This window comes from Delphinapterus leucas, chromosome 12 (genome assembly GCF_059928025.1).
Source record: "Delphinapterus leucas isolate spDelLeu-1000000601 "Yukka" chromosome 12, BTC_Dleu_Yukka2, whole genome shotgun sequence".
NCBI lineage: Eukaryota > Metazoa > Chordata > Mammalia > Artiodactyla > Monodontidae > Delphinapterus > Delphinapterus leucas.
The window spans coordinates 26,874,914-26,882,233 of NC_143140.1; the positions used below are offsets into that span (position 1 = coordinate 26,874,914).

The 7,320-nt window shown below is 42.0% G+C and overlaps 1 long non-coding RNA gene and 2 other non-coding genes across 4 annotated transcripts; all 3 read right to left on the reverse strand.

Annotated features, from left to right (window-relative positions):
* Nucleotides 1–2,803: 2,803 nt before the first annotated feature.
* LOC115802038 (uncharacterized) lies at nt 2,804–7,027 on the reverse strand. 2 transcript variants are annotated; one of them, XR_016395146.1, is made up of 6 exons: nt 6,937–6,952; nt 6,343–6,400; nt 6,166–6,240; nt 6,004–6,078; nt 5,620–5,689; nt 2,804–5,397 (listed from the first exon to the last, which is right to left on the reverse strand). It is a non-coding gene; the product is annotated as an uncharacterized LOC115802038 (long non-coding RNA). The 2 variants fall into 2 exon arrangements; XR_004022411.2 differs by lacking the exon at nt 6,343–6,400 and having other exon boundaries at nt 5,074–5,397; nt 6,937–7,027.
* On the reverse strand, nt 5,496–5,568 carry LOC115802081 (small nucleolar RNA SNORD50). Its single transcript, XR_004022459.1, has one exon. It is a non-coding gene; the product is annotated as a small nucleolar RNA SNORD50 (small nucleolar RNA).
* Nucleotides 5,822–5,891, reverse strand: LOC115802082 (small nucleolar RNA SNORD50). The gene has a single exon (XR_004022460.1). It is a non-coding gene; the product is annotated as a small nucleolar RNA SNORD50 (small nucleolar RNA).
* Nucleotides 7,028–7,320: the final 293 nt, after the last annotated feature.

Genomic DNA, 7,320 nt, shown 5'->3' on the forward strand with positions numbered 1-7,320 from the left:
TTTTTTGTTATATGAGGTGATTATAAAAGATCTAATTTCATTTATGTTAAAAAGGTTTTCCTGTGAACCATAAGACTTCAGATAACACTCACTTTATAAGATAGTTTAATTTCTATCTCTAATTTTTTTTTTTTTTGGCCACGGTGTGTAGCATGCGGGATCTTAGTTCCCCAACCAGGGATTGAACCTGTGCCCCCTGCAGTGGAAGCAAGGAGTACTACCACTGGACTGCCAGGGAATTCCCTCTAGTTTCTTTACTGAGATTTTTTAATTGAAAAATTATCTATTTCTTAAATAACTGATCTTGATGTTGAAACAGGTTGGAAAGCTCTGTGAGTGGCAGCTGTTTGTTATTATTCAATAAGAAAGTGCATTTAAAGAAAAAAAAAAAAGGAAGTGCATTGTCAATCCAGTTTCAATGTAATAAGTAAAAACCTAAAGGGAAAATGTATAAAACCAGAGACATTACATTGCATGGACTTTTTCCGTAGTTATTACTCATAAATCTTTAGCTAAATATAAAGTCCCCTAATTATAGCAGTGGCCATTTATCCTTTACTTCTGTCTTAGCCTGTTAAAGCTGCCATAACAAAATACCACAGACTGAATGGCTTAAACAATAGAAATTAATTTTCTCATAGCTCTGGAGGCTGGAAAGTCCAAGATCAAGGTGCTGGCAAGGTAGGTTTTATTCTGAGGCCTCTTGTTTGGGCTTGTAGGCAGCCACCACCACACTGTATCCTCACATGACCTCTTTCTTGTGGGTGCACATGGAGAGGGAGAGTGAGCTCTCTGGTGTTTCTTCTTACAAGGACACTCATCCTATCGGACAAGGGCCCTACCCTTATGACATCATTTAACCTTAATTACTTCCCCTGAGGCTCCATCTCCAAATATTGCCACACTGGGGTTAAGGCTTCAACATATGAATTTGGGGAGGACACAAATATTGAGTCCATCACAAGTTTTCAACTTTTCTCATTACTTTTATCTCTTTTGGAGAACTTAGGTCATACCATCATTGCCCACCCTAAATATACATACTGAATTCCATTTTAATGAGACTAATTTGTAATGGGAGTCATTACATTGTATACTAGGCACAGAGTTTAAGAAGTGAAAGGGCAAGTTTCTGCTTGAAAAGAACACACTCTAGGGCCAGAGAGAGATAAACACTAATTAGAAATACAACTGCTATGGGTCATTTTATAGTATAACTGGAGAGGATCTTATTTTACCTCATTTTCATCATCTTTCTATGGTACATCTCATCTTTGTTATTACCTGGGACGGTTTCCCAGCAGTCTAATTTTTTTCCCTAATCAACCTGGATCTCAAGGTCAATTTTAACACTACTTTCATCTACACCCTTGATTGGCCCATCATGACTCTGCTCCTCCTGTCCAGTTTATCCCTAATTTTGGATTAATCCACTGATCTGCTTTCTGCTCCCACATGGATGAGCTCCATAGAATAGTGAAGAATTATGTTAACTACTACACTTGGTAGTTTTCAGCTTCATCAGGCACTTTAGCACCGCAAGGCAAACCTCTAACTTGTCTGTAGTCAACTCCACTTCTCCAAGTCCAGTGTCTGATGAAAACCTTTATCACACTTCGTAAATTCCTCATCTCCTTCTCTCTGGAAGGCCACTTTGCAAAGTTGTCCTTGGATATTAACTCCTTCAATTTTATGCTGACCTCCAGCCTCATTACCCCAAGAAATTATTTCCTTAGCTCTCACCCTTGTTTTCTGAAACTCCTTGATTTTCTATCTAGTTTGTTTCAGATGCGGCAGTTGAACTTGACAACAGATTTGTTTCCCAGTTTTTGTTGATACAAAATCATCTTTAGGATTTGAAATAAACCTGAAATGTCTTACTCCTGGAATGTCCCAGGACTCAACTCTTGGACCACTTCTCCATTGGTATTCACTCCCTTGGTGATCTCACCTTATGGCTTTAAATATACCATCCACATGATGACTCTCCAGCTCAGATCTCTCCCCATATCTCAAACTTACCATGTTCAAAATCAAGCCTCTGCAAAAAGGCGCTTTGGGGAGAGATGGATTTAACCACTATCTTGATTGCAGTAATGGTTTCATGGGTGCATACTTATACTCATCAAACTGTACACTTTAAAAATGAACCATTTATTGTTCTGTAACTGTATTCAGTAGTTAGGAGGCAAGGGCACATCCAGTTTCCTGACCTCGGTAATGTACTGTATTTATAAATATTTTCTTCAAATGATGAATTCTATGAGAATTCTGAAATGCTTTTTGCATTGTTAATACTCCTTTGAAAGGAACTATAATCAACTGAGTAAGCATAACTAAGGTAAAGTTCCCAAGTACGTTGGATCATACTGTACTCCATGTGGGATTCTGTGAGATTAAATCTATTTCCTGTTATAACTCAGCTGCATGGCATGCCAGGACCTCAGAGATGGACTGACTAGTGGTCAGGGGGAAGAGGTCAAGACTTATGAGAATGAGACTGAGTGGTTCTCATATTAGAAAGGTACCCTTCCTGCCCCACCTCAAAATGGTCCATAAAATTTTCAAAGCTTCATGGCACACTTATATTTTGACCTCATTTCTGTACATACCCCAAAATGTAGAATCAGTGAGGTGGAACAATGCCGGAGGCAGTGGCAATATTCAGTGAGGTAATTATAAATACCATGCTTTAAATACTATCTGGATCTGGAACCAAGCTTTTGGGAAGAAATATGGGAAGGAGGGTCCCACCCCCAGGGAGCAGGAATTGACAAAAGATAAGCAGACTATCCTAGTAGGCTGGGATTCAAAGGCTCTAAATTTAATGGGTGAACTGGTTTAAAAATCATGAAACAGCCAAAAGCTTTCACACAGGCTGGGCAAACAGCAAGGGTTATGAAGTGTATAATCAGTTCAGAGGGCACCTGACTGGGAAGCACAGTGCAATGGATATTGGATTTCTAGCAATAGAACTAATTTAGAAAACACCAAAAGGTAGGATTGAGCCTACTGTATTTTAAGATAACCTGGAGGCATGGTGTTATGCAGGGAAAATTATTGGCTCAAGTCACACACATGTAGAATCTGCTTTCAATCTGAAACCAGCCCTAACCAAGCAGATCCTGGTCTATTTCAGTCCTATTCGTTTATGTCTTTAGGCTTTTGATTTTTAATCTACGCTGCCTCTTTTTGCAGATATGCTCTGGAAGGTAAATCCCTTACCCAGATAACAGCTTAAGGTCCCTGGTCTTAGCTAGTAGTTAGTTGCCTATTGTCCAGCTAGGTCAGCATTCACAAATCAGAAGGCCGTAGAGGATAACAAGACCTCTGTTGTGCGAAAGAAAAGTGCTACTAATCAATCGGTAATTTAAAAGGAAGCTGCTATGTTGAGCTAAGTTCCACTAAAATTGTACCTTTCTGGACCCAACTCTCATCTCTTGTCAAGTGTGTACCCTGCAAAATCAGTAGGGCTCAATAAGTGACTATGTCTCTTCCTACTGAAAACATGTCAAGTTTCAGGGAATTTGAATGATACTTTTTTAGTTCTCTGTTGCTCAAAAAGCTTGCGGTACTGTAGCATTTCAGTCTTATCCTCCACCTTATTTGTCCCACATCTATCCATCCAACTGATGCCTAAATTCTCAATTTACCGCCCTCAGCATACCATCTTTGGTTGGTGTCTCCTACACCTAAATGTATCACTTGTTCAATCTTCTCAGTTCTTTGCATCCCTGTATCTTGCCTTCTTTCTTGGTATCTCGTACAACTATTGATGTGACAGAGGACATAGGAAATGTTTTACCCTTGACCTCCCCGGCAGGACCTAGTATAGTGCAATGAAGTATATGTACATTATTTGGATTCTATCAACTAAGGAAATATTATAAGACTGACTGGGAGGGAAAGGAGCAAAACCAGAAGGGACTGAGGGAAAAGAGGTCAGAGGGCTCTAAAGCCAAGTTTTATTCATTTCATGCCTTGTTTTGAAGTGACTGATGTTTGCCAACTTTGACAAAAGGGCAGTTTTCTCTGCAAGTTTTGTGTAGATCCCAATTGGTCTTTAATCATTCATTGTTCGTTTAACATTTACTGACAACCAAGTGCCAGGTAGTTAAGGTATCTAGGTACTTAAGATGTCAGTGTGTGAAACAGATCTTATCGAGCATGTTGTAAAAGTTCCAACCAAATAAAGCAGGGTAAGGGAGATCAGTGATCAACGGTGCAGATTGCAGTGCCAAAGTTTCCTCATTTCCAAATACACTGAGTGCAATAAAGAACAATGTAACAATGCTGTACACGGACTGCTAGAAACATTTTCAGAGCCCCATTTTTTGTACACTGTCTTAACACTTGGGCCAAATTCACTATGTGCCTGACCACTTACAGGCTTATCAGTCTCATGAACCTGACTGAGCTGCATGGACCCAACTGAATTCTCACCAAGGCAGGTGAACATTTTAAGAAACAGAGTTCATTATAAGGTGACAAGAATATTGGCACTCTGACTTTGACATTTAAATATGGGCTTGGGAACAATTTATTCATGCAGCTACTTAGGGAAAATGATTATGCACGGAGCCCAACCACCTTGGTTAGATCAGATGCTATTACTGTTTACACTAATCCATTCTGTACAATGTTTGACCAGTTTTAACCCAGATTTTATCAGTGACCTTCCCTCATGGCTCCTGACTGTTATGCTGTGCTCTCTTCCTTAATTTTCAGCATTACTCCTCCCCATTTTTAGCATAAATAACCCTTCACATTACTATTATACTAGGACTAAATATTCCACAATTCAGCCAGTATACTGGATCGTTTTGATGCCTGGCTTTCCCTCCCCTCACCCCATAGGTCCTGTCTCTCTCCTCTGCCCTCACCTCCAGTAATTCTGTAATACTTAGTACCCTGCACAAAGCCAAGGTTTTCCATATCCCCTTGTGATCCTTGTGAGCGCCAAACCCAGTCATCTCTCCCTTCTAAGGATTTTCCTACAATAGTATAAACTCTCACTTGGCTGTATTTACAATTATGCATTTTAAATTCAGACAGGTGACCAAAGGCTAAACATTCACTCAGAATTATTTAATTACAAGGCTGAACAACTGAAAAAGAGTTTTCCATTAAAAACAGTTTCAGAGCTAGAAAGTATCAATAATATACTGGCTAACAGGTTATGACTCTAGGGCAGTGACAAGATTAAACAGAAATGGCTTGAATCTTATGGATGCATTAATCTAGATTTGATGTTGGCTCAGTAATCTATTTACAAATGCAGTTTCAAAATTAAATAATGTCTTGAGTTTTGTTTTCTTTCCGTGTCCATAAAATGAAGAGCTTTTCCTGATCACCAGTTTTTCATACAACAGACAAGTAAATCTCGTGGCACTAGCCCTAGAAAAGGAAGAACATTTGAGATTTACAAGACTATCAACATCTCAAGAACTTATTTAAAGGAATTTTCAAATATACTGTCGTCCTTATAATGGTCTATCTCAGAAGCCAGATCCGTATATAAGTTTTTTTCAACAGAAATTCAGGTTCGGGATAGGATCATCATAGATAAGACCAAGGACACAAGATTGACTGATTGTTAAGCAAAATATCTCTACTCACAGACATGTTTACACCTTAGGAACTTCATGGCAAACTGGCCTCTTTCAATAGGCAGACAGCGACCCCGTCACTGTTGGCAGAGAAGAAAAACACTTGTGTGAAGCAACAGTTTTTCCCCTATAAGAGGCATAAGCTAACAGAAAACTCAGTTATAAAATCCAGGCAACAAAAATTTGTTATCTCATATCTGCATATTGGTCTTATCTCAGAAGCCGAATCCGTACATACTTTTCTTCAGGTAATCCGTTTAGGGATAGCTTTCCTCATTGATCAGACCAAACTCCATTAAGCTCGATCACACTGACACTTACCATAAACCAGAGCAACGTTAAAAGGCAAGTACTACGGAATGCTATAGTAGATGCTGTAAGCCACATAACTTACTTTCAAATGAAGCTGTTTATCATCAATCGGTGATGGTCATAGCTTCATTAGTATTCATCGACCTGCAGGATGCTCCTTCGAGGACAAAAAAATTTCTCATTTACTCTACATGTGGACTAAACACATGCAGACTCAAAGTATTAATACGGGTCCAATACACACCTGGTAAGATTGTCAAGTTTTAACCAAGTCATTTTCCAGCAAACCTCCCATACGTTTTGGAACTTTCCTTTGCATCTAAAAAAAAGAAGTTTAATTTCAAATGACGCTCCATCATCGTTTCTGTAAATCAACAGGTTTACTCCTTCGGTTTAAAAATAGGCCCTCAACAACCCTTACCTCTGCCTCTCCACATAACAGTTCCGTTACACCGAAAGCCATTGTTCTTGCGGGGCATCTATTTAAAATTAAGTATTCTCACAGAATGTCATAGTTCAAGGTTTTCAGCACTAAACTCCTCCCCTTCAATAATCCTATTTGCACACAGCGCCACCTCGGCACAATACAACTCAGTCTCACGCCGAGTCCGGGGCTGCCCGTTTTGAAATAACTGTTGATCTGGCCATGGGAGAAAGACACCCTATCACAGGACTCTCGCTCTTAACGTTAAGGGTAACCCCCCGCCCCCAAATCCCAGGAATGTTGTCTTCTGCCGGCCGCCTCCCAGGTTCAGTCAGGGGCTGCCCGGCCGTAACAACCAGGCCGCGCGCAGCGCCGCGGCCACCAGCTGCCGCCTCCGCACGCCTACGCTCGAAGCCGGGCGCCACCACGACTCGGGACACGTGGCGGCCCGGCGGCGCGTTCCCCACGTCCAAGTTTTCATCACCGCACTCTAAGCTCCAATTTCCGAAATCGTTTCACCTTTCTGCAGCCCCCAACCTAAGCTGCGCCGCCCGGGTTCGCTCGGACAACCAGCCCGCAACGCATGCTTACCTAGAACCACACAGTAGATCCCAAGTCCTGACGTAAAAGACCGAGCGGTGTCGCCAGCAGTTCCCTATATACTCTCTCCCGAGCCGGAAAGAGGCCGCCCCTCCCTCTCGCATCTATTGGACGCTGTAGAGTAAGGGGGCGTGACAGGCTCCTGACGGGAGGAGCGAGAGCGCGCCAGGCGGCTCTTTTCTTTCGGGGGCTCGTTCCGGGGCGTGGTGCGCGCGCCGTCCCTCCGCGGCGCGCACGCCCAGCCCCGGGCGCGCGCCCGCTGGCTCGCCGCGGTCCGTCGCTTCCGAGTCTGGCTCTACGTGGCGCGGGAGTGGCGCCAGAATTTAAACGAACAGCCGCCTTTGCAGGCGAGGCTACCACCTACACTGAGCCAAG